At 33.7% G+C, this 27,559-nt stretch overlaps 1 protein-coding gene across 35 annotated transcripts in view; it reads right to left on the bottom strand.

Annotated features, from left to right (window-relative positions):
• Sox5 (SRY-box transcription factor 5) overlaps positions 1–27,559 on the bottom strand; it is a 973,116-nt gene that overhangs the window by 502,256 nt on the left and 443,301 nt on the right. For 5 of the 35 annotated variants that reach the window (XM_087213458.1, XM_087213464.1, XM_087213453.1 and 2 more), the window contains one exon: positions 26,333–26,384. The exons of the other annotated variants lie outside the window; for them this stretch is intronic. The gene's annotated coding sequence lies outside the window, so the exon portion shown is untranslated. The remainder of the gene's footprint in view (positions 1–26,332; positions 26,385–27,559) is intronic. 35 annotated transcript variants of the gene reach the window in all.

The raw sequence follows: 27,559 nt of genomic DNA, 5'->3' as shown, positions 1-27,559 counted from the left end.
TGTAAGAATTTATGTGTGTATGGTGTTTTAAGAATGAAGGAAGCAAAGCACAATGTTATACTATTACAGTGCTTTATCAACCAACATATTACATAATGTGCTATAATGTACCATGCACTCATGGAAACATGAAATCATTCATAATTCCTAAGTACTGCCAGATGCATAGCCATAACAAATTTCAGCCCTTTCTGAAAAATTCACCCACACACTCACTCCTCCAACCAATTTTTCCACTGGTAACTGTCAGAGTTTGGAGATCACAGAATAGACCCTTATTCACATCATTGTGGTAATTACATGTACTTTGCTTCATATTTGGATAGGGAACATGTCTTATTCATAGTTTTATTACTAGTAACTAGCCCTGTTCTGGTATATAATGACTGCTCAATAAATGTTTACTGAACAAATGAACATACAGAGAGAGTCAGACATAGTAATCAAAAAATAAACTTTAGTAATGGCACTACCTAGACCAATAAGAGCCTGTAATGCAAAAAAATGCTTAGAGAAGAGGTGGTCAAACATTGCCTCCTTCCCAGCAAGTCTATATGTTATTTCCTAGTATTAATTCATTTGTCACTTGTCAGAACTTTCCAGATACACAAGTAATCCTATTAGAAGAAATCCTTGCCATTTTCAAGAGAGGCATCTGGCTATACTTAAAAGAGCCCAAATGATTTCATATTTCAATGGTTGCGAACATAGTCCATTGCAGCATTCATGTAGACTGAGAAACTTCTGAACATTACAATATACTTGCCATAAATAAACATCCTCAATTTTCAACTAATATATACAACATACACAAATGCAAAGAAATAGAATAAAAACCTCTGGTTTAGAACCAGAAAACCTGGTTTTGTCACCTACTCATTCCGTGAATTTGACCTTCTTTCTAATTTCTCTGAGGTTTTGTTTTCATTTGTAAAGATGTTTAACAAAAAAAATCACACATCCACGGTCAATGAGGTAATTTAAAAAATCAAATAACGCATATAAAATAGTCTATAAGTAGAAAATGCCACACAGAATAGCATAATGTCTAGGTATAAAATGCCAAACAGATGTCTATGGTGTAAATAACCTGTAAGACTCTTAGCATCACATGGTATGAGTTATTGATATCTATAATTCTTATACTTAGCACAGGGCCTAAAACAAATGCCAAATGAACCACTAATATTATCTTTTGAACTGGAGGCACCACCAAAATACCTATGTTCAGTTCTCAGAGTGGCCTTTCAAAGCTTCCTTCTTAGACATTCTCTGCTCTGGGGCTCTCCAAAACATGGTCCTGAGCCGGGGATTTAGCTCAGTGGTTTCGCCACCTGCTGCGCAAGCACAAGGACCTGAGTTCGATCCCTGGTACCAAAAAACAAAACAAAACAAAAACATAGTCCTTCCTCAGCCAGCACCAGGTTTAGACCCTCATAAGCTGCCTGTTCAATGCAGGCTCCCAAAACACATCCATGGAGATTATAATGCAATATGTTCATCACCGGACATGACTCTTGTGCATGCTGGTATACTTCTAGATGTACTTGTGTACAAATGATAACTATGACACAAGATGAATTCCATCAGGGCAGGTATGTGCTACTAACTTGCATATATTATATTTTTAAAGCTGAGGTTGAAAATGCAAACTGGAAAATAATTATCTTCCATCTCTAGGCTCTTTTATTCCAAAATAACCTAGTCTCACAGAAGAGGCTTCCTAATGAAAAATGACACTCTACATTTGGAGAGCTGAGAAGACATCATTTTGGGGTGCGAGGGCATTGGAGGGATAAGAGGAATGACCATGGGCTGGCAGATATATCAAGTTAAAAACATAACTACCTTCAGTCCCAGCCTCCAGCTCTTCTCTCATCACTCTTGCCCTTCTGTTCTTTAAAGAAAAGGAATGGGAGACTAGCTGGTTACAAGCATCAGGACCAGTGATAAGAAGATAAAAGTATCAAGTGGAAGATGCTTAGCAATGATGTCCCTTCTTATCAAGAGCTGAACCCCAGTGTCCACAGTGATACCATGTGCTGTAATCACCCCCAGAGGTACTTGGAGATGGATTCCAGAATATGTAATCTAATGAGGTAAAGACTGGGTCACAGATGCCCCCAAATGGAATAATCACCAATGAAGTTGAATGCTAAAGTCTAGAACTTTTAGTTGTCAAATCCCTATAATGACTATTGTCAACCAAGAAATTTCCAGTATACCTCCCCAATCCATGCTCAGGCCTTTGGCCTCCAGGAAGTATCAATCCTTGCCTAATCCTCTTCCTCTGTGCAAATGACGGTAGGGCTTAGCAGCCATAAATACAAATCTACCTGCATCCTGAATTAATTTTGAGTGTGGTGTGGACACAGTTAATGTGACTATAAGAGCACTTAGTACCTAAGAAAGAATCATACTTATCAATCTATATACTCTTTTATTCTTTCAGGTAAAACCTTTTTAATGCCTCAAGGAGCTCACAATCTAACGAAACACAAGATTTTATATATAACTTCATTTTGTGAGTAAATATTGAATGAATACACTAGGGATTAAAATGCTTACAATTCTACAATGAACCTATTTACAAAGATATAAACTCTTCTGGTTGTTGATTACTGTGAAAGATTGATAAATGCACAAAAGTCTTAAATCTTGTTTCTGATACTGAATGAATGAGTTCCAGCACCAAAAACACAATGAGATCCATGTAACTATTTGAATTGTAAAAATCCTAGACTTAGAATGAAGTAGAAATCAATCAGTTATGGAAATGAAGATATTCTAAAAGAGCTCCTGATGAAAACTTAGTGAAAAAAGATGGAATAGCTGTGTATAATAGGTGCTCAGCATTTGCTGAAAGCAAGAATCTTTGGTCAAAATTATTTTTATACATCTATAGACAGAAATACCAAGAAAATAATGAACAATACATAAATTAGAATTGACATTATAATAGAATTAACAGCAAAATCTAAAGGGTAAATACCCAGCACATCTTTCAAAGTTTATCAGAAGAGCAGAGTAGAAATAAAAGTTGTACATTTCTACAGAAATTAGTTAACATTTTACTGAAACAAAGACATCTTTTATAAAATATGCCAGTGGTTAAAAGTTCATGGTCACTCTTAAAACATTTTAAGACATACAGAAGGAAAATATTATGTGCATTTGCAACTAAGCAATAAGGAAAAAGGTGAAGAGGAATTAACCAAAGTGGAACAAAGTTGGACCAAAAAGATGAGCACAATGGTCAGAAATTCCACTTAACCTTTCACCTAAAAGTTGCCATGTTTTCAAGAGAGCAAGTTCTACCAGTGGCTTAATTCTGATCCAGAATGAAAAGAGTCACTTTCTGAGTCATAACATCACCCTAGTTTTCCTTTCAGTCCTCTGTTCCAAACCCTACCAAATCCCAGCCCATTTTAATGTGGCGAAAGGTGGGCTGGCCAGCACCAGAACGTAATGCTTCCATAAATGAACTTTGATTGACATGAAAGATGACTCACTTACAGAAAAACTTGTATTCCTGCCATTTGGTCAGTTTGGGGTTTGTTTTTTAAATGAATGCCAGTTGAGGCTGAGCAGAAGCCAGGGTGTGTTTTTATTTTATGTCTCAAATAAAAATAAAGAGCTGGGTATGAATAATCAAAGTGGCAGGCGCCTCCCTGGATACTTCTAAACCTTCCAAAAGCAATCCCAAGGCTCAGCAAAATGTAATATAGTCAAAACAACCATGAACAGCATCAGTACCAGGGCTTTGCCTAGAAAAATAACATAATTGCCATACAGTTTCACTTTCAGTCCCAAATTCCAGTACGTTTCAACATTATATTAAGTAAAATATACATTTTAGAGTATAATAATCCTAGAAGGAGTATTCCTAGAAGTTAGAATATTACATAAAAGATGATACCATTATCAATGTAACTCTTAAATTGGGCAGAGTCTAATTAGCTACATATACTTTACTAGTTCATAGCAGGTGTCATCTGGTCAATGCATTATTCAGATATTGATCATCAATTATATAGATTATACATGGTCTTCATCTCCTTCTTGGTAGTTTGCCTATTCTTTGAAGAGTTTACAATACTTACACAAAAGAGGAAAATAACTGAGAGGAAGGGAGGAAGGAAAGTTGAAAATCAAGAAAGTGAAAGTAAGGGTGACAATAAGAAAATGGAGCAATTTTTGAAAAATATCAAAGGTGATAATGAAAGGGAAATGAGCAGATTAAGTGAGACTTCTATAAAATTTATGGATTTTACTCATGAATGTGTCCTAGAAAAGGCATTAGAGACAAGAAGCAAGAATATACAGGATTACAGGATATAGTGGTGACACTGTTCATGACAATTTGGAACACTTGAGTCAAAAGAAAGCTGACACTTTTGGTTCTGATATATAACAAAAAGCAATGTAGAGAATTTTAGGAATTCATCATGATATATTTAAAAGCAATTTTTTCTTTTCTTTTTCTTTTTGTAATGACACATAAAAGAAATATTGGTATCAAAAAATGATCTGATAAATAAAGGAATATTTAAGATGTTATTATAGATGTCTTTACTTTCATATCATCTGAATCAAATAGCCACTTTCATTTTTTTAAAAATGTTTACTTGTCCTTTACTTTTTCTTTTCTGCTCTTCTTCCTCTTCATCTTCCTCCTCTCTTTCCTCTCCTTCTCTGCCCCCTACTCCTCCTTCTTTTGGAAGTGGAATACTGGGGATTGAATGAACACAGGTCCTGCACACTGAGCTACATCCCCAGTCCTTTATACATTTTTAAATTTTGAGACAAGTTCTCACTAGTCACTAAGTTTAGCTAGGCTGGGCTCAAATTTGCAATCTTCCTGCCTCAGCTTCCCAGAGTTCTGGAATTACAGGTTTGTGCCACTATCCCCTGCTGAGTTTACTCATTTTTAAGATCAATTGCTGATTTCTTCCTCCCCTCAGCAAAACATCTCACATATCTTTCCTTTTAGAAAGGTCAAAGTCATATATATATATATGTCTTGATATATATCAGTGCAGGGCCGGGGATCTAGCTTAGCGGTGCCGCTGCCTGCCTTGGAAGTGTAAAACACCCCCTCAAGTTTGATCCCTGGTACTAAAAAATAAAAAATAAAAATAAATAAATATATATCAGTGCATTAGCCCCCATTTTATTTCTGAGACAGATCATATTATCAACACTGTGGACACAGGGCAAAAAGATGCAGAAGCTCTCATCTTACAGGGCCTTCAGGGTCCAGAGCCTTTGCCTCCACATTTCGGGGTGGCACCTCAACAAAAGGAATCCATTTTAATACAGCGCAAGCAGTTAGCATAGACCTAGAAATTTAGAAGGAATTTGGGGGAAACATGAAAATTAAGCTCAACTATTCTGAAAGCTCCCTGAGACTAGTTTGCTTGCATAATCAGAAAATAATGAAACAATGTTTAGCATTGTCAAAGGGCACTCTGGACTTAGGACCTTAAAAACACAAAGGCAAAGTCTTCTAGAAAGGTTTACCAATTGTTGGAACGTCTGTTAACTCTGTAAATGATAATGATTTGTGGGGTGCTTTAAATTTTATTTTTAAATCAGAACACGGTCACGGAAGTCATGCTTTCTTTTCAGAAGCTCTGCCTCAGAAACAGGTATTCCTACTCCCTTCGCACCTCAAGTTCATAGTCTTAAACAACAACCAAAGATTCAGCACCATCCCAGCTCTGGGAGCACAGTAAAAGAAATAGCTTTTCTTTATCTAAAGTTAAAAAGTTTAATGCCAAATTGGAAATGTGTGATTAAAAAAGACTTTCATGTAATATTAAAGCTACAGTATTATAAAAACTATTGTGAACAGAGCAAAATTTAGCATTCCAAGCAGAGATCCAATATCAGAAAGAGTCTCCTGAATTGAGATAGCAGTGATTGCACAGTGACAAACCACTGCATGTATGTGAACAGGGAAAATCCCCTAGTTAGAGATCATAGCAGGATCCCATCCACCGTATTCCTTGTTAGTTGAGAGAACTCAGACTCTTGAAGTATTTTTGGCAGCAGGGAGAACTTTTAGCATCCTAATGCTTTTACAGGGTTGGATTTTTATTTTCTCCCCAACGTGCTTCAAGATTTCATAACATGAGAAACATAGGAGCAAAAGTTAAAATGCTTTAATGGTCCCTACAGGCTATTTAAACAAACACTGTGATTGCAATTTAGACAATCTGGAGTCCATTCAATATTAAATCCCCACCCCAAGCTACAACTACTACACAAATAGGGAATTCATGGTATACTCCACATGGCCATTTACTACTGAAACTGTCGCCTCCTGACAATCTTGGGGAGGAGCTAGCCGGGACTAACATTACACCAGTTAAATCTGTCGACAACTAAAGAGCGCGCTCCGCTGGGCAAACATCCCGATCCCCCTCACACAGCCCAGCTTTGTCCGGGCCTCACCGCAACAACACTAATCTTCTCATACTATCTTCAGCAGTGCAAGCAGAAACTTCTGTGACTAGCGCTAACAAAAGATGCCTTTCTTTATTTTCACGCACAGTATGCATATATTTATGCTGTCCCTTCCGCCCTGTCCCCCACCACTTCCTACAGATTCAATCCTAAGTAAAGCTTGATTGGATAAATCATAAACTATTCCTCATCTCTGAAAAATATATGAAAAAAAAAAGCCAAAAGGACGAATCAGAATCTGTCAGCAGGCCCTAGTAAAAATAATACTCCATAATGTCAAGATTTGTCTGAGCCAGGGAAAAAGGGTACGCTGGAGGACAAGCGGGCAATAAATATCCTAAAATATGGTGTGCCAAATTGAAACAACGGGGTGGTGAAATACATAGAACCACTAAGTATTCCTTCAACTACATTCAGACATCAGGGGCTCAAGGAGTCATGGTGCCCTATTTCATTTTTATGTACTGTTGAAAAAAATATTGTACAGGAGTTCTATTTTAGCCATGAGTTTAGAAAACTTTGATTTTCTTTTTCTAGCTCTAAAAATTGTTTAGGGAAGATTAGACATTTATATTTAAATGAAAAAATTTAGGTGTATACTTCAAAAAACTTTTACCTTTGTGTTCATCTATGGAACCACACTCAGATTAGACTACACCATATTTCTGTCACCTCACATTGTTTATTCATGCTTCTTCCCATCAATTCTCCTCCAGATGTAACCTCCATATTCATTTTGCCAGAACAAAACTACACTAGCTTTGTCTAATCATTATAGGTTGATTTTTCTGAGAAGATACCTGTTTAAAATGTCGATGCCATACATGCTGTGAGTTTTCTTTATTTTACTTTAAAATCACTTAATTCTAAATACAATAGGAGACCAGTATTTCTGTCCAGGGTCTCCAAGACAAGGAATAAATAACTTGCCCAACATAAAACGGCATCTGAATTTGTGAAGCTATTATACATAATAAGTTATGCTATACTTACATTGTATATGACACCAATTAAGAGTATAAAATTAAACATATAAAAATAGCAGTGTTACTAACAAAATTAACCCCATTCTGTATGGCAGATATTAAACATTTCATTTCATTATCCAATTTAATTCTCACCCACAGAAGGCAGCTACTGTTAATCTCCATTATGTTGATAGATCAAGAAGGTGAAAAGATCTTCCTAATTTAAAATAATAAGTAGATTGAAACTTTCTACTTTGTCCCTTATAGTATTCAGTTCATAGAAGGTGTTCAACAAATACATTTTAAATCACTGAATTAAAGAATAACTACAAAGGCTTGAGACAGGATCAATTTCTAGGGTTCTGAATCAAACATACTGCATGGGTTCTAAATAAGTTTGCAATTGAATTTGATAAGTTTATCAACACTTCAAATAGCTGTGACAACTATTCTGTAATGTGTTAAGAAGAGAAGGGGAAAAAGAAGAAACACAGAGCAAAGTTTCTTGAGCTGCTTGGATATTTCATTGGCAAGAAAAAGAACCAACCTAATGAGACAGTGAATATTATTAAAATGTGTGCTCCTTAAAGAAAATAAACCACATTGCTATATAAAAGAGTATATGATAAAGTATATCATTAAATATAATCAACAACTACAATTTATGGAATAGATAATGTCTACAGTGAGAGTCAGAAATGGATGAGATCAGTATTGGCAGGAAATATCAAGAAACTTGAAACTGCCTTAGAAGTCATAATAGGCTCACAGATACGAGAAATTACTCAGTGAGAGACAATCATTTTAAGGAAGAGGAAGTGAGCCCAAGGAATATGACGGTCCTTAACCACTGCCCTAAACCTCTCTGGTAGCAGTAGCATGGCAACAACCACTCACTGGAGCCCAATGGAGCCCAGGGATCAGTCCACAGGAAAAATTTCACCAACTTCTCTATAAGACATGGATAGGCAAAACTGTTCTTCATGCTAAATAGTAAAATCAAACAGTAATAAAGAGGGCCAAATTCATTAAAATATAGCTATAAAATATTTCTAAGAGGTATAATGATTAAATTGCTTCTATTTTTGAATGCATTGTCAAACTGGACTTTATCACTTACTGCTACATATGAAATTATTTCTTAAACTCTACCCCATATGAAGAAGTGGAAAAATTAAAAAGAAAAAGAGAAATCATAAGTCATGCATAGAATGTTGCAGCAGAACATACATTCTTCAACTCATTCACTATTCCAATATACATAGGTCAAAGCAGGATAAAAGGGAAAATATATTTGCAAAAACAAAACAAAAAAGGTCTAGTTTTCTGACATCTTATGATGGAATATACTTTTCATCTCATTTAAAACTATCAATGGTGCACGACTGATTTCATCCTGTGAATCCAAGAGGAATGCAACCATGTACAAGCCCTCCAGATGTTATTCATCAAGAATTGTAATATTTATTCTAGAAGAAGCAAACAACAGATCCATTTGGAGAATGTGAGTTCACCTGGTTCCTATAGCATATGAGCTCAAATTCAATTTACTAGTCAATAAACATCTTGTAAAAGAATGCCCCCCCCAAAAAATAAAACTACAAGAGCTTCTGCAAATTTAAAATTTAGACCCCATGGACAATCTTGATTTTAACCTTTATCTTCCATACACTTCCATCTATAATGTTATTAAAAATTAACCATTTGGACCCCTTTGGGAACACGTTTTTTCTTTTTATTTCAACATCTTATCATGCAACTTTCTGTAAAAGTAGTCTCTTCACTTATGAGGACAGTAACTTACCGTTGCTCTAAAGATGACAAGGAATGTATCCACAGCTTTCTTTTCTTGATTTACAGCCATTTTCAATAAAACTGCCATCCAGGCGAGAGAATTCATGAAAACACTTCAAGATCCCTGAAGGACCATCTATCATTTTTTAGTAAATATCTGTATTAGAAACCAGGATTTTTCAATAGTAATTCAAATTTAGACCTTTTACCTGGCACAAGTGCTCCAATTACACACTTATGTTATCTTCTAAGAGGAGAAAAGGAAATACACAATGAATTTAAGAAACTGTATAAAAGCACAGAGAATAGACAATATATATTTATTGCCTTTTTATGCTTGGTCCCAGATTTTGGCTGTTTCACAATTAATATACAAAAGAATAAACCTGAGCATAAAGAAAAAGTAGAACATGTAGGAAGACTTCTCGACAAATTTCTAATAAAATCTTAGGAGTCTAACAAGTTATCTTTCTTGGATAATTGATGAATTTCATTGCTTGTTCTTAAAGCATAAGCCTTTTTAGAATGACTTTTAAAAGATGATCCATTTAAAATAAAGATTAGCATGGAAGATTGGGTATTCTCTTTAAAAAGTGTCCTTGTTTTAAATCTATGAGATTTAAATAAAATTGGTTCACTGGAAATTAAACACTACCATTTTATTATAAAGACAATAAATGCCAACTAATTCATAGTAAAATATGTTTATCTTTCCTTAGCCTATCAAAGTTCACCATGGACAAGGTAAAGAATTAGTCCAGGAGAATGATACTGCTTTCATTCTGTTTCCTTCAAATTCACTTTTACTTTTAAATTCATAGATTTTTTCCAAATGGAAAATCGATGTGCCTGATCTTGCATCAGCCACATATAAGAATCCAATCCATGGATTTCTTCTTCCTCCAACACTTCACTAATGTCCCTGATTTTTGAATCCTGCATTGACACCGGATCAAACATGACACCAAATTCAACAGATTAAAACAAACTTTATATATTCCCGGTTTTCAATTCTATAGAAATACAGGGAATGATGATTTCATAATCTTAAACCAGGGGGGAAATCAGTTACTACCTGCACCTGGATAGTTACTGGTAATGATTATAAAAACTAACCACATTAGAGTTAAACATTGCTGTACATTTTAGAACACACTTGATTAATGACAAGAAAAATGACAGACACTTGCAATATGGAATCTAATGTTTATACCCAAACAGCACATCAGTCGTTTAGCCCAAATTTACCTTACTCCTACACAAACCTGGTGTCAGGCTCAATATTTATTTCTGTAAATTACAAAAAATAAAAAGCTCAATATTCAGTTTAAGAAGTCTTACTTTTTCACATGAATAAAACTTGTTTATGTTTGTTATATTTTGGACCTTGAATATCCCTCAAGGTTCATGTGTTAAAAGGCTTGGGCCCAGCATGGTGCTCCCCAGGAGTAACAACCCTGTACAATGTGGGCCCTAATGGGAAGACCTTTGGTCACTGGGCTCATGCCCTTGAAGAGGGGTTGTAGGGCCCTGGCCTTTTCCTATTTAGTATCCTGGTCATAAGATGAGTGCTTTTGCTCCTCCACATGCTCCCATGATACTGTGCTACCTTACTCCACTACCAAAAGTGGGCCCAGTGGATCATGGAATGGAACCTTTAACACTATGATCTAAAAGAAACTTTTTCTTTCTATAAGTTAATTATAACAAGTATTCCATTATACTGGCTTAAAGCTAACACTGGGCCAAATAAAACTTTCAAAGCTTTTCAAACCATTGTTTTGAATTGCTTTCAGTGTTCATTTGAAGCATTTATCACATCTCTCAAAAGTTCCATCCCCTTCTCAGAAATGCTAAATAGAACTTCACTGCATGACCTGGGAAGTTTGATTTCTATTCAGTAGATTGCTTTACTTTCTTTACTCTTCAAATATGAATCTGCCAGTTTCCTACTGATAGCCCTTTTACTTCATTAATAGTCAATGCCAGTTAGAAATAGGGCCAGCAGATTTTCCTAATATTCCATCACATATATATTTTTAAATCAAGAATATATTTGTCAATATTTTATTTTCAGAAACGATAATGTAAATTAAAACTCCTACATTTCCATACAAGAAGTCATCTGAAATTGAAGAAAAAAATTTCAAATAATATTTAGTTCTAGTGATGGTCACTGTAAAACTACAGACAGATGAGGAGTGGAGCCATAATCACGAACTGCTCATCTGAATTAAAGAAACATTTTACTATTTTAATTAATAAAATTATACCTTAAAAAACACACTTGAACCACATTTTTAAAAAGATATAGTTGATACGCCGCCTGCCTCACAAGTGCAAGGACCTGAGTTCGATCCCTGGTACCAAAAAAAAAAAAAAAGATATAGTTGAAATAAGCAAATACAGAGTTCAATTATTCTATTAGAATCAAACTGAAAGTAATCATTGATTCTTGTGACTTGATTTTTGGTTTTTTGTATGACTTTTCCTAGATTGTTTAACCATTAAATATTTTCCAAAGGACTCAAGGAGGGCAAATTAAAATTACACTAATATGTAATATTATACGAAATAAAGTCAGAAGGCACAAATCCTTGCACACAAAGGCAAGATGCTGCTTCCCTTTATAGAGTGTTATTTGTCCGCAAATAAAAAGAGATGAAGTTAGCAACTGGACAGGAAGAAACGGAGATACTTAATAATTAGGTGAGCAGTAAGCCAAATGGGGAAGATGGCTGGAGATGGAAAATGAAAACGGTCATAACTTTTCCCTCATTGGTTTAATTTAAACCCAGCTTGTAGAACGCGGGAGGGTTGTTTTGTCTTGTTTTTTGTGTTTCTCCTTCTTATAGCCTTTCTCCAACATGTGGGGCATCCTGCATCTGGATTTGGGTGGTTTATTATTATCTTTATAAACATATAGTTTGATGTTCCTCTAATTAAAACGGTGACCATCACCTAAATTTTTTTGTTTGGAGAGGGACCTTATAAAGCCACAAAACCCAAGCATGGATTTGTTAAACCTGCAGGCAGTTTTGTTTAAGTGAGCATTAAAGACTTGGCAAGGACTCTCTGCTCTCATTTTCTTATTCTCTATTATCTATTCACTTAATAATGTCAGAAACTTCAATCAGACTCTGACCAAAAATCCACACAGTGCTCGGGATAGAATTATAATACCATCTGTTTTCATTCTTATGTGGGTTCTTTCCAACAGTACAATCCAGCATTCTGGTTGCTTACTTTATAATGATCCTGACATTATAGGTGATTTAAAAGAAACTGTCACTTGCCCCTTGCGATCATGCAGTATATTTTCAACTTGAAAAAGTCTGAAGTATTTTTATATTCAAGTGATTGCATCTGAATTCTTCTCATAAACAGGACTAGTCCCAATACCAGAAATATCCCAGAGGTGTGTCCTACCTTTTTTGTAACGGATGGTAGGTCTGAAAGCTCTTCTAAAGGAGTTTATTTGACATGAGACTACTAGTTCTCTTTCTTTAAATCTAGATAATATTTTTTAAATATCTTATTCATTCCTAAAAGTAAGTAACTTGAGAACCTTTCACACAATGGCTTTTCATGTGAAGCTATCTTTACAGTATTCCTTAAAATTTAGACTACAATATCATTATTCAAGTATTATGAATAAACAATGATACTGTTTCCTTCGATCACGGTAACAACTGAGAATTGAGGATGAAGGTCAAATGTTTTAGGACTCTTTGACACAGGAAAAACTAGCCAAAGGGATGGAAAAATACACTCCAAATAATTCATTTTTGCAGATTTTAACAATCAATATGGAGCACCATATGATAAATATGGCTCCAACAATCTGTATCAATCATGAAGATTGGCAGTGGCAAACTACACAGACCAATTTTTGTCATGCTACCACAGTCGACTTTGCAGTCTATGTGTAACCAAGACTTACTCTGGTGCTTTCCCCGACACACCACACAGCCTCTTCCAAGATCTGCTTCCAACACATTCAAGGGCTTTTCTGAACCAAACCTGACTGAAAACCTTTGGAGACTGGCACACAATTCTTATGATACTCCATGTTTTCCTTCCAAAGGCTGCATCTTTAATATATTATATTGGGTTTTTCCCATCACACATTTAATGTGTGAAATTTCTAAACTCTTCCCCTTCACTTATCTAAATTGAACTTTGGCAGCCAACAGTTAACTGTTGGAGAGTTGCTTAAAAACGATCAAACCCTTTCTAGATCTGATTGCAAGAAGTATCAGTGCCAAGATAGAAATTTCAGTCTTCATCATACACAAAATCAATATGTATGCTATGCTCTGGAAAGAAAGCCACCTTGAAAATAATTAATAAAACATCAAAGCTGCACACAGCTTCAAAAATCCACATGAGACTCAAAGATTTGAGGCAATTAAAAGGAGTTACTAATTTATAGAAGGTGGTACTTCTCTTTGAAAGGTACTTTTCAGATATATATATACACACACACACCTATATGTCACAGTTTTGGCTTCAAAATGGCAATTTACAATCTTAACAACATACCCATACCAATTCTAAACATAACATTAAGTACATAAGCTTTGAAAAATCTTAAGAATAATTTGAAAATATTTAAATAATAATAAAAACTATATAGAACTAATTATTTAGAACTCATTGAGTTGCAATGCATAGAACATAATATAATTTGAAAAACTGCATACATTTTATATTTATTATATGCCTATAGATGGAATCACTTCTATAAAACATGACAACAAAATATATCCTATCTATCAGCTGCATTTCACTGTCTTATGTTACTTCCATTGGGTTATTCTTATATGCTGTGCTTCATGTAGATATCTAAGAAATTTTAAAAAGTTTTGGGAAGGTGACCAGGAAGTACTCTAACTATGGAAGGGGAAAGCTGGAAGTCCATATAGTAGCTTTATAATACAGTTTGTACAAAAGGGATGTAGGTGCCCAAGAAAAGACAGCTTGATGAAAATGATGATGTTTCTTTTGTCTTTTGCATCTGAGCCACAGTCACTGAGTTTGAGAATGGATGGCTGTACATGCTGAACAAGGGTAAGAAACTGCATGGAGTGGAGGCTGGAAGGCTCTGCTGGGAAAGAGAGATGAGGGTCCTGAGTATTGAGCTATTTGCCCAGCTGAGTGTTTAGAGTTAATACTGCAGACAAGTGTATGTCATTAAAGGTTTTTTATCAGGAAGATGGCATAAACAGAGGTGGGTTTCTTAAATATAACTGGTAGCATCAATGCAATAAGTAGATTTTCAAAAAGAGACAGGAAGCAGGGAGTCTACTCAGGAGAACTCAGGGCAATACACTGTGACAGATGGTGAGAACCTCAAGTAAGGTGGAGGTATTGATGCTTGAGAGCATTTTCTCTGCTGTCCATAAGGCCCTAACCTTACATTTCCAATGTGTTGATTTCAAGGAACTACAAGGCTTCTTAGTAAAACTTCATTTAGCCATCCTAGAATATATACTTTTGGAATATATATTATATGCACTTTATTAGGCATTTCTTAACCAACCCTCTGAAACTCCTTAGCAAGGATAGGATGACAAGTCTATTCTCATTAAAAGAATTTCTAAATGGAATAATTATTATGATTTAGTGCTTCTGTACCAATGTCTTTAAAGCTTCAACTGTCCTACTTTGCTTTATATCATAATCTTAGACATCTGGTGATATAGCAAATACTACAGCTGTGCCTGAATGCAAACTGTGTTCTTTACCTACTAGTTTTGCTCTGTTCAGTGTAACCTAAAGAAACCAAAATCATCAAAAGACATGCTATTTGTTTAAGGTAACAGAAACAGGAGGATGAGTAGAAATATTCTACTCATAGAATTAAAGGTCAAGATGTTCCTTTAGATTTTATTTAGTCAATATTTTCATAAAGTAAACTGAACTCACCCAGATTAAGTGATTTTCCCAGGATGAGACCAACTACTATACTGCAAGGGCTCTTTTCTCAAGAACACAAAGAAACACAATTGAGGACTCACATTTGATAAATTGTAAGAAAGTTGTTAAATAAAAATTTTAAGAAGTTATTTTCCTAAAGTCTGCAAAACTTGTGATATCAGAATAAATATATTTTTCCATTTCATAAATTAAGGAGAATGTGTTTAGTTTTTATTCATTTTTATTAAATGAGTCATTTGACATTCATACACAAGTTTCATAAATGATACCCTAACCTACAATAGCACTGAAATACAAATGCCCTACTTATAATTTGAAATCACTTATTAAAATCATTGTTTTATTGAGTTCTGTGTGTGTGTGTGTGTGTGTGTGTGTGTATACACTAACTTGGAGGGTCCAATTATACATAAAGGATCAATATCCTTAACCATTTATACGTATACCCACATATATATATATATATACACATATACATATACTGACCTCCTTAACTATATATGGTTATGTATATATGTATACATATTTATACATAATACAGCATGTGTAACAAACATACATATATACAGTTCTTTGAGACATGATATTGGTGATTTAGATGTTTTATCATACGTGAACGGGTCAATTCTTTTGTGATACTTAATATTTAATAACTTTTTTCTAGTTATACGCTGTAGCTGATCTTTTTTTAAATAAATACATAAATAAATATAAAATATTAGCATCTAAGCTCACTTAAGAGTTTTAAAATAGCATAATTTTTCCAAGTTAAAACTACAAGCAACTAGTAGTTAAAATTTCTGGGTTGAATATAGTTACTACTGCTTTTGTTTCTCCCAGAGTACAATCTATGTAAAGTTCACAAGGGCAAAGCTCAAAACAATGATGTATTGTTTTGGGTTTAAGAATAAGTTACTAATACTTTTATTTCCTATTATTCTAAAAATTTTAATAAAATTTTCATAAAGTTAGCAGGAAGGCAAATTAATATGTGTAAAATAAAAATACTTATCTGAAAGGACAAAACATTGAAATTGTACACAAGAACTGAAAAAATTCCTTTATTTCATTCAGAAGTTGTATCAATAACTATATAATACCAAAACATGTGGACACTTTAAAAACACATTTAATATAGATTAACCATTTCTATGATTGCAATGCTAAGGCCATAGAGAAAGTTTAATAAATAAATGCCTAATGTCAAATCTAAAATTGATGTTACTAAGAACAGTAATGTTATCTTTCATGATGATGTACTACAGAATTTCTTCAATTCTCTCACATTTCTAGAAAGTAACATCACACATCTTAAAACAAATCAAAATAAAATTTGACTAAGCTGATATTAAGTTTTGTATGCATTTAGGTAGTCACATGTTTCTTTTAAATCCACATGGGACTTTATTACTAATGCTAGTTTCTATTGTCTGTAAACTTTACCCAGGACTATGAACTGTGTGTTGAAACTTCCACTGTTTGAAGATCTGCTTCTTTGCCCTTTGAAATATAAGTCACTTTTGTTCCAAAATATTGTTTGCTGCATTCTCATTGATCTGTGTGTTTTTATGTCTTCCCCAGGATTCCAAAACTATATCACATTGCTTAAACCTTGCAGAGCAAGTACAAATATTTGATAAGCAAAGCTGATTTTTTTTAAGTCTCAGCAGGGGAAGAAATGTCATGATATCTAAACTATAATTTTAATACATTCCATTACAATGATTGTGTATTTTACAAACCCCAATACTGACAAAAGTTTATTTTAATTTAAAGACAATTCCATTTACCACTATATGTATGTAGGTCAGAATTACCTTTGGATGGTCTCTGTAATTATTATCAGTCATATGCTTATTATTTGCGAGTTCAATACATAAGGCATCAAAGTAAAACCCAATGATGAAATCAAGAGAAATCACAAAATGATCGTTTTCTCTCTTTACCCTAAGCTGAGCAAGGAACCTTTCCAAATAGTGTGAACTCATTGGCTTCCCTATAAGTCTACAGAGCTCAGATTGCCATATAACTGGGAATCAGAGAGGTGAGGTCATTTCATCACTCTTTGCAAAAAAATGCAAAACGTCTGCTAAAATCTGACTTCATTTGATTTACTCTCCAAGACTGTTTTTTATTAAATATGTTTGACTGCTATCTCTAATTAAATGTAGAATTAATTTTGGCAAACTAACCACAGATGCAGTTTATGTTCAATTTTATCAGACAGATTTATTTATAAGCTGTCAACTTCTTGAAAGACTTCATTTTGGAGCAGTTTTAAATTGCTAACAGTAGCTGTAAATGGAGCTACTGTTCTCTGGAACACTAAAGGAAAAGTATGCTATAAATGTCCATTCCATCTGTGAGGAATCATAAAACAATCACATTCCTTTATTTTTTTTTCCTCCGTAGGACCTTTATTAAATTAGTTCAACTCAATTAAAAATAACTTCAAAAACATTTCAGAGCCTTTTGTTTCATGGAATACTTGGAACTCTCTGCACGGAACGTCACCCTTTTAACTAATCCCTTTTACTAAATAGAGGAGAATAGTGGTATTGTGACTTCAGACAGTGCTTTCAAGGGTCTCTACTGTACCGAATTGAGGTCACTTCGAGACAATGCTCAACACCCAATAGCCATTCAAACATTCTTCACAACTCTATCAAACGTGTCTTTCTTCCTCTCACCCGCTTTCTCTCATGGCAAACTTAGAGGACAATGGAAAAAGCCTCCAGTACCATTTATGGTCACCATATTTGCACATGACAAAGTCTATTCTTCCTGGTTTGCCAACTCCCTGTATAAAGAATGAACTTTGGGATAGATTTTCCCACCATTACTGTTATTCAAACTTATTTTGTATTTAATTTTGTTGTTGTTGTTGTTGTTGTCAGAGGGCTGGTGCACGGCATTTGAGAAGCTCATTTGCTATTTTTGTGCTTGTGTAACAAAGAAGAGACTAAATACAGAATTAAATATGGCACATTATAGCCAGCATATGCATGACGGAGTGTACAATTCAGTACAAAGTGTAGACAAATGATGAAATTGGAACTACTATACCTTGTATTACTGTCTAACATCATCAGTATTATAAAACTTACTGTTCACCATGAACCACTATGCCTATGCCCCACAAGCACTATTTAGTTTTGCTTGGGAGTTTTTATGGCTACAGCCACAAACAAACAAAATCAATTGCTGTAAATTTTTCTCACCAGGGCTGCTCCTTTCTGAAAGAAAAAATACATAAAAGATGTATCCAGAGCATCATCCTCCAAACAAACAAGAACAAACACATATTTACAAGCTCTGTAGTAAAGTTGTTACGATGAAGATTTTGATTTTAATTAAGAATGGGATTTGTAGGACAATTAGTGAGATCTAATATTCTTTGCTAGAAACAGTGCCCTTATTGGAAATACCATCTAAAATGGAATGGAGGCATTTGAAGCTGTACAGAGACTTGTTTCTATGGGTTTTTTACAGTTAATGAGAAGAAAAATACAAGGAAAATGTAGCTATCTCACCTGAAATGCAGAAATAGAAATTCGGTTTGCCTTATTTTATTTTTTTTCCTTTATTGATATTCTTTTAAATTCAGGTCATAAGTTTTGTGCTATTGAGATTTCAAACAGATAATCCATGTTCTGTTAATATACTTTATAAATTATTTTCTCCAGTTATTCTAAAACACTAGTAGGACTACATTGTATCTTATTTGATTTTATCAGCATGTAGTAATACATTTAATGGTGGTGGGAACAAACTTCCCATTTATTTTCGATATATTTAGCTGCCCTAACATTAAAAAAAAACTCTTCCTATTATTTTATCATAGGATGATTAAGAATAGAAAGTATAAAATTTAGTATAAAGTATAGAATTTGTATAATTGATTAAAGGTTGGAAGGCCCATTTTCAAGTTTTATGATCACTAAAAATGTATTTCTTAATCAAATGGCAGATAACCATTTTTCAATTCTGTTCAATTATAAAACAAAATCTAGATTTTTTTTTCTGTCTATACACTATCATTTTAAACATTACAAGGAAATCAAGGGATCTTCCTATAGTAAATGGAAAAATGGTAACAGTGAACGTCTCATCACATATTATACTGTAAATCATAGACCAAATATATACAGTACTCATATATAATCACATGTATATGACTTAAAACATATACTGAGACCAACTTTCCACAACATTTATATACTACAGCATTTACTAAGCAAACGCTAGCTGCTAAGCACGAGCAATGATATAGTACAATACACACTGTAGATGTCTTAATGCAGTTTATAGTCTGCTTGAAAGACAATTAAAGAATTGTAATCACTCACACTGTGCAAATGGCTGTACAAACAAAAATAAATATAAAGTATTTTCTCATTTAAATAAGAAAATATAAATACCCCATAACTATGGAAGGCATTCTGATTGTAACTTCATAGTTACTTACTGGTCTTTGGAAAAGCATCATGCTAATTATATTTGGGTGGAAAAGTGAGAAACTGAGTTTCCCTTTGGCTAAGGTTTGAGAAGGGGTATAAGAGAAGAAAAAGGAATAAAAAGTGAAAACACGAGGAAAGAGAAACATGCGTGGATCATAGTAAGGAAGAATTAGTGGCCCAGTTTGTTTCTAATGAGGCTATTTATATGGAATCAGGGCAAGGTAGGTAGGAAATCTAGGCTGGGGCCATTGGAGTTAGTGGTCCTTAAGTGCCACCCTTAAGTACAGTTGATTGGTATGGGCAGAGATAGGCAGCCAACAGACAAATTCTAAGGCTACTTTAGGATTTCGCCCAAGAAAACATGAGGGCATAAGTTTTCCTCTAGTGCCAAAGGAAAGAAAGAAAAGCACTGAAGAGTGAAAAGATCTGTATGATTTGGAAACCAGATATAGTGGCCAAGAAGGTAATGGGAGTCGGTGAACTCAGCGGTTTCACCGCAGCTGGCTGTATCTGCAAGGCTGAACTATGTGAAAGCGCTACCCTAATATATCCAAATGATATTGGAACAGAGTCAGTGAAGAGACAATTTTAAGAAGAAAAACTTGATCTATGGGAAGATTCAGGAAATGGGGTGAGGGAGGTCAGTAAGATGGTTAAGTGAAACAATCTCCCACAGATACAGGATTCACAATTTCTTTACAATCATTCAAACCATAATGCTATGTTATAAATGAGTCCCTTCAAATTAATATGCTGAAATTCAATTGTCACTAAAGTAGTATTTAGATTTGATGTCTTTAGGAGGTGATTAAATCTTAAGGACAGGATCTTTACGGATGGGTTTTAGGGCCATTACAAAAGATTGAGAGACTGGGTTTGTTCTTTTCCTCTCTTTGGCCTTAGAAGGACATAACATTTTTCTCTTCTGGAGGCTGCAGAAAGCAACAAGGAACTGTCTTGGAAGTGTCTGCAGCCCTCACCTGACAATGAACTTGTCTATGCCTTAATAATGGACTTCCCAGACTCAGAAGTGTGAGAAATAAATTTCTGGAATTTATAAATTACCAAGATGTAGTATTGTTTTCTAGGAGAACAAATGGAATGAGACAAAGCACCTGTTTGTTTGTTTTTCTTTCCCACTGTGACCTAAAAACTAAAATAGTTTGTATATCTTTTCCAAACCTGAGTCTTGATTCCTTATCTTGGTCTTTCACTGACCTTTAATTAACATCTTTGGGTCACTCCTTGAAATAAATTTTAGTTTATAAATATTTCTCCCTGGGCCGGGGATTTAGTTCAGTGGCACTGTGCCTCCCTCAACAACACAAGGTCCTGAGTTCGATCCCTGGTACCAAAAAAAAAAATTATTACTCCTTGAATTTTATTTCAGAATCTATTTTGTCACAAAATACTGCAAATTAAATATAAATAGCACACCTCAACAACTTAAATATCTATGATTTTATCCATAACAATATCTTTGTAGTCCTCAATTTTCACGTTTATTTTAAAAAATGATCCTCCTTAGGTAATGTATGTCTGTAACTCCATTGGAAATTCAAAAGGGATAAATTGTCCCTTAATAGTCATCCTGTTCTGGATGGGCCTATTGTATCACTATGCATTTTACATTAGTTACTATAAGTGCTAAATCTTAACTGTAGTTATCTTTCTGCTGCTTGACAAGTTTTATATAATAACAAGGATGCTAGGAGCATTTAATATTATACCCTCATAATGACTCTGTGGAACAAAGCCTGATTTCAAATCCACCAAGAGCAAGTGAAAAAGGAGAGTATTAATTGTTATTTAGGATAATAAAAACAGCTTACATAACCACATCTATCCCACCTGGTTTCATTGTTCAAGTTAAAAGGACTCTTCCTTTAGACTGACTGTAAGCAAAAGGAAGGCTGGCAGGCAGTGCAAGACTCTTATTTACCTCCAATTCACCCACCTGACACAGCATTTTTGAACCATGTAAAAAGTACACAAATGAGTGTGAATCTCATGCCAGGAACTATTTTATGCATTCATGCTACACCATCTCAATTAATTCCTACAATAGCTCTATAAGTTCCATACAATTACTGTGCCTATTTACAGAGGTCAACTAAGTTGCCCAAAGTTACAGCTAGTGACTTCAGCACCCCTCATTCATTGCAACAAAGGATTATTGCAACTATATGTTAAACCACGATTTTATTTATAACGTGTGTTAATGGTTATGAACTGAAGTCCCCATTATACAGTACAAGTTACTCTTTCTTTATGCAACTTCTTCCTGGTACATGAAAGGGAGGGGTTATCTACAATGACATTTAACCAATGGTTTCAAAGCATTCTGAAAGAAGAAAAGTTTCTTAATTTTTAGAAAAATAATTGTCATTTACAGAAAAATAAACCTTCTATTAACTTTAGAATAGGAAAAGAAATTAACTCTGAAATTACTTCTCTCATATTGTTCTCAAGGAAAGCTTACTCAGCATACTTAAATTAGTAAAATAATCCTCACAGGTTAAGATAAACATAAATTGTTTATACACAGATCAACAAGCATATGCTTTAAAAAGTATTTCCATTACACTAAAAATATTTTACTTGGTATTAAAATATTTCTTAAAGTATTTCTTAATTCAAACTAGGTTTGCCAAATCAAAAGTTTTCTTCTGGGTGGTTAGGAAAGCCAAGATTATTCAAAATGTTTTTTAAATTGCTCTGCCTATTCCTTTCTATGTTTCCAGTGAAAGTATTGGCAAACACATTTAGCTACAAAGGGAGGGAAAGTGCTATACATTTTTGTATTGTCAAAATAAACAGTTAAGAAATTCCTAGTTGGAAATAACTGAAAACCTCTTAAGTACTGAGAATAATCAGTATATACTGCAAGGTACACGGATGTCTAGCATTTGTTTCTTCTTCAAAGTAATTATAAAAATAACTCAAGACACAGTGCTGATTTCTACACAGTGCTCATTTCTACAGTGCTTGTAAAACAATTCCACAAGAATATACAATCTATTTATTCTATTACAATCTTAAATTTACACTCTAGACTACAGAATATTATAGGGAAGGAGGAGAAGGAAGAAGATGATTCCAAAGGGAAGAGGAGGAAAAAGAAAGATCAGGAGGACGAGATGGGGTAAACTGTCACATTTTAGGGAAAAAAAACTAGCTTAAAAAGAAAATCCAAAAATGATTTATCAGGTACTGATATTTTACCTACGGAACAGAATTTTTTCTTATAACACATTATGCATTTATTCATTTATAGAAACTGTAGTTCTCCCTACATTCTGAATGGCCTGAAACTCCAAGAAAGAATTAAAACTTTTCAGGAAGACAGCTATGTGCTTTTTCTCCATAAATCAATCACTACATACAAATCCACCAAGGTTGAGGAGAATCTAGAATCTTAATGAACACATAACTGTAAAATACAAAAACAATCAAATATTCAAGGTTTAGAATGTTAGAAAGATTAAAATAATCTTTGTTTTTGCCACAGTGATATTCAAAAATATTTCTTGAGGTACACAGAATTCCAAGACCATTAAACAAAAATGGCATGCGATTATATGTTTTCACAAAATGTAGGGTGACCTTTATTCTTAATTATTTAAATATACATTTAATTAACTCAGTACCAAGGGTTTCTGCATATGTTTCTACATGTTGGCCACTGCCCAGGAAGCTATACTACAACCACATGTTTAAATAAGTATCAAATGTGCGTGTGTGCTCAAGAAAGAAAGAGAATATATTCATCTAAATATGTGTTTATACACATATAAATACATAAACAAAAGTGTATGTGATTTAGAATTTTTATTACATAATCAATACTAACAATTCTAATTATTTCAGAAATTTCTAATATTTTAATCATAATTCATCAGTGAAGTGTGAGAAGACAAAAAGCCATCTTCACAAATTTTCAAAAAAAGGTATGCTTTCAACATCAACCTTTCACATATATTCAAAATGTCCCTTATCCATATTGCTCAACTTCTCTTGTTTCTATTTCTATCTGACCTGTTTATTCACATGTACAGAATAAAATAATAAGGTGTTTTGTATACAGGAGTCAGGAAGATTTACTTGGTCATCAAGGTGTAAAGGTCTACATAGGGATGATAAGATTATGTATCTTTGATAAAATGATTTAACTAGCAGATAACAGGCAGGCTTTTTATTTTAGCTGAGAGCAAATACATGGAAAAGAATTATGAATGTGGTAGACAGGAAATACCAATGAGCTTCAAAGTATGGTACAACCTCACATTATATGTTCTGAGATCATTTAATTCACTACTTTAGATTTGTGCTTAACATATATGAATATTCCTCCTTTTCAAGGTGCAGATTCTTAATTTCTTTTTTATTGAAAGTATGTCTTTTAAAATATTGAAGGAGGTCAGTATTTAAACATATACTGCTCTAAATATATTCCTTTTCATAAATCTCACTATTTTTGTTTTTAAATCAAGGACATGTAAACACCAGGCAACAGAACCAAAAATATATTAATCTAGATATTGTTCATCAATCTGAAACTGAACATAGATTTAGGAAAAATAGATTCATTTAGAATAGGACCTTAACCCATTCCCTTCAATAAAAAGCTCTGAAAAAGCTGTTTTAGCAACTGCGTATTGTTGTCACTTATATATATCATTAAAAATTTTTATTTATATAGGTACAGTTTACTATCAACAATTGACACTCCTCAAAGCTGCTTTACTAAAGTGCAGTGGGAAAACAAAGCTTTTCACACTAATTTGTTAAATCAAGAAAAGAATAAAATACTAGTTGGTAAACAAAAAGAGCACCACTGGAAGGAAAGTTTTAAGAGTATGAGTTTTATGACTTGCACCTGAGTGAATAATCTGAGACTCTGATGTTAAGGAAGATGCCCCTGTTAGACACCAAAAGACTCATCTTTCTTTTCTTATTTTCTACTTACTCATGCTTTAATTGCCACCATTTCAGATATTTGGTGTTTCCACCAGAATATGACTGCATATTCTTATACAGATATTACCTTACCCATAAATCACTTATTTTCAAATTTTTCTATCTCAACATAGATGAGGACCATTCCCCAATCCCATAGGAAATAGTGGTCCATTATGGCAATAAAATTTAATTATGGACATGTTTTTTAAAATAGGAAAAGTATACTTTTTAAAAATCATTTCCCATCCCTCATAGGAAGGCTGTATCCCATGATTAAGAATCTTTGCCAATTTACTTAAGAATGGAATAACTTATTTTGCTATTGGTTTTTATGCCTGAGATGGCTATAAAATTGCTGATGACTTGTTAGAGAGTATTTAGATAAACACAAGTACAGTAATATACTCTAGGTTACAAATGAAAAAAATACTGGTATTCATCCAAAAGTCACTTTGCAAAAATAATATCACTTTGTAAAATACATATAATTTTCAGAAGGTAAAGATATAGGTGAAGTATGAATATAGGAAATATATTAATTTCTAGCTGATTAGTAACTCCTTATGTTAATCCTTGCAGTTAACAAATTCCCTCATATATAACAGCAGATTTTTCTGCTTCATCCTAAAAAACAAAGAATGATTGCTCCCCCCCTATTTTTATATACAGTCACTAAAATCCATCTGCATTACAGTCATCATTACAAATGACAGCTTTGCCAAATCCTACAAATTGATATATTGGAAAACCTGGCATGAATATTTCAATGCCCTGCCATTCTAAAGAATAAGTTTTAGGTTTATATTTCTATATAAATATTAGGAATTTATATATGAATATACATATGGGTGTCTTAACATATTCATGCATAAAATAAATTTCATCAAATAGAATAATTAAATTTTGTTGTATTATTTTTATAATTAACAACTAAGCTACATTGTCATCTCTGACAAATGTGGGAAATTGAGGCACAGAAGTACCCTCTAGGTGATAACCAAACAGCAGATGACAAAGAGCAGAAAGACTGGTACAATGCCCATGCCTTATGTGCTTCCCTCTCTGGTCTAAACACCAGATTGCCACAGAAATTCCTATAAGGAACTCTTTAAGATGAGACCTGAATAAAGTAAAGGAGAGATGTAGTTTGAATGCCGGAATTTTCAGCTACTATATTTCCTTCACTTTTGTGGAAGGTTAGTTGGCCCTACAAAAGTATTTGATGAAATAAAAGGGGTATCAGTTGGTTCTACCAGATTTTTGTCGTTATTACATTACCTCTATTACATAGGAAACAGAAATCACATAAATTTTCCTTCAATTAAAGATAAATTGACATATACAAGAAGGTGGAAAAACTTAAAACTAATGAATCAGTATCCCCTAAAAAGACAGTTTAATGACTATTTTAGATGATCAATGGAATCATAATATTTCACTTAAAATACCTTGAAATCTCCAGAAAATGGAGATCACCCCATTTAAATGTATTTTATTTAAAGTCTTAATAAGTTTCCACCTCATTTCATTTACTTAGATCTTGATTATAAAACAGTACATGTTTAGTTTACAAGTCCCCTTTCCAATCTCTAGCTTCAAAATCACTGAAAGTAATAATTTACCTCATTTTGGAATGATAGTTGGCTAATGAAAGAGAAGCATAAATTCACATTCACTTATATTTCCTCATGAACATCAAGACAACCTTTGGAATTATAAAGTGCTGTTACTTACTGTTTGGTCAGAGACCACTGAGTGAATGAATCACCTCAACAGCTCAAAGACACTAGCAAATAAGACAACAAAATTATATATTATTATAATTCACCGTAAAGAAAATTCAGGGAAAAACATGAAAATATATATATGGTCAATAAAAAATCAAAATACTAGACAAACCTAAATATTTCAATTAAACAATACTCTCCTGTAATAAAAGTTTCAAAATATAACCATATTTTACTATAATAATAGTTTCTTTTTTTTTCTTTCCCAATATCCTATTGATGTAGGATAGAACAATATCTGTGCCAATAAGCACTTTGAGAAAAATTGACAATACGTTGTAGGCATCCAATCTGAGAAGGGATCATGAGATAGTGGGGAAATGACATTTGGAGACAGAATAAATTACATAACACTAAGACATCTGAACTAGAGCGCTGAGCACTTGGGAGAGGCGGGGGACGAATGTCACAGCACACCTGACAAACGAGGCTGCTTTTTGTTTCTCAAGTTGACAGAGAACTGTCGACACCTTATGGAAAAACCTAAAAAAGATTCCAGAGAACAGGAGTTCTGTTGTGATACTTTCTTTCTTTTAATTGTCATTCAGAACAACTTTTAAAGAACAAAGCCCAAGTGTATTCTTAAGATTGTTTCTCTTTTCGTCAATTTGAAAAATAAACTTGCTTTGTGACACTGCCTGACAAGAAATCACAATATCTCAAAGATGCCTGAGCTCTCAGAGGAATACACAGTAGGTATCGATGTTTGCAGATATCACAAGTCTTGTGTTTAAGATGAAATACAAAAAAAGAGAATATGGTATAAATGAAATATAATTCTGTATAATAACAAAATTATGATACAAATGAAATATAATTTTGAATCATAACAAAATTGTGATCATCACTCTATGCCACACCAGTGGTCTTTTTCTGTTTAAAGCCAGTGGTAGCATTTGAAATTTAAGAAGTTTATAAATGCATAAAAAAATTAGAATTAAAAAAGTATAAAAGAGAGAGTATTTTTAACCAATTTTAATAAAACAGTCTGATAATGAGATGAGATAGAGGTTTTCTTCAAAATAATTCAATCATTCAAGCTTTGGTATCTGAAAATCCTAATTAGGTGGGGCTTTTGGAGTCATCTAGCCATTTCTTTATTCTATTTCCTTCGATTTCCACCCATTCCTTCCATAACTACTGAAATTCTACTCATTCATTCAATGTAGCTCCC

The sequence above is a fragment of the Heterocephalus glaber genome, unplaced genomic scaffold (genome assembly GCF_053883595.1).
Source record: "Heterocephalus glaber isolate CG9 unplaced genomic scaffold, H.glaber_assembly_v1.0 deba00001444, whole genome shotgun sequence".
Taxonomy (NCBI): domain Eukaryota; kingdom Metazoa; phylum Chordata; class Mammalia; order Rodentia; family Bathyergidae; genus Heterocephalus; species Heterocephalus glaber.
Note: the sequence above shows the minus strand (reverse complement) of the source record. Positions and strands in the feature narration are given on the sequence as shown.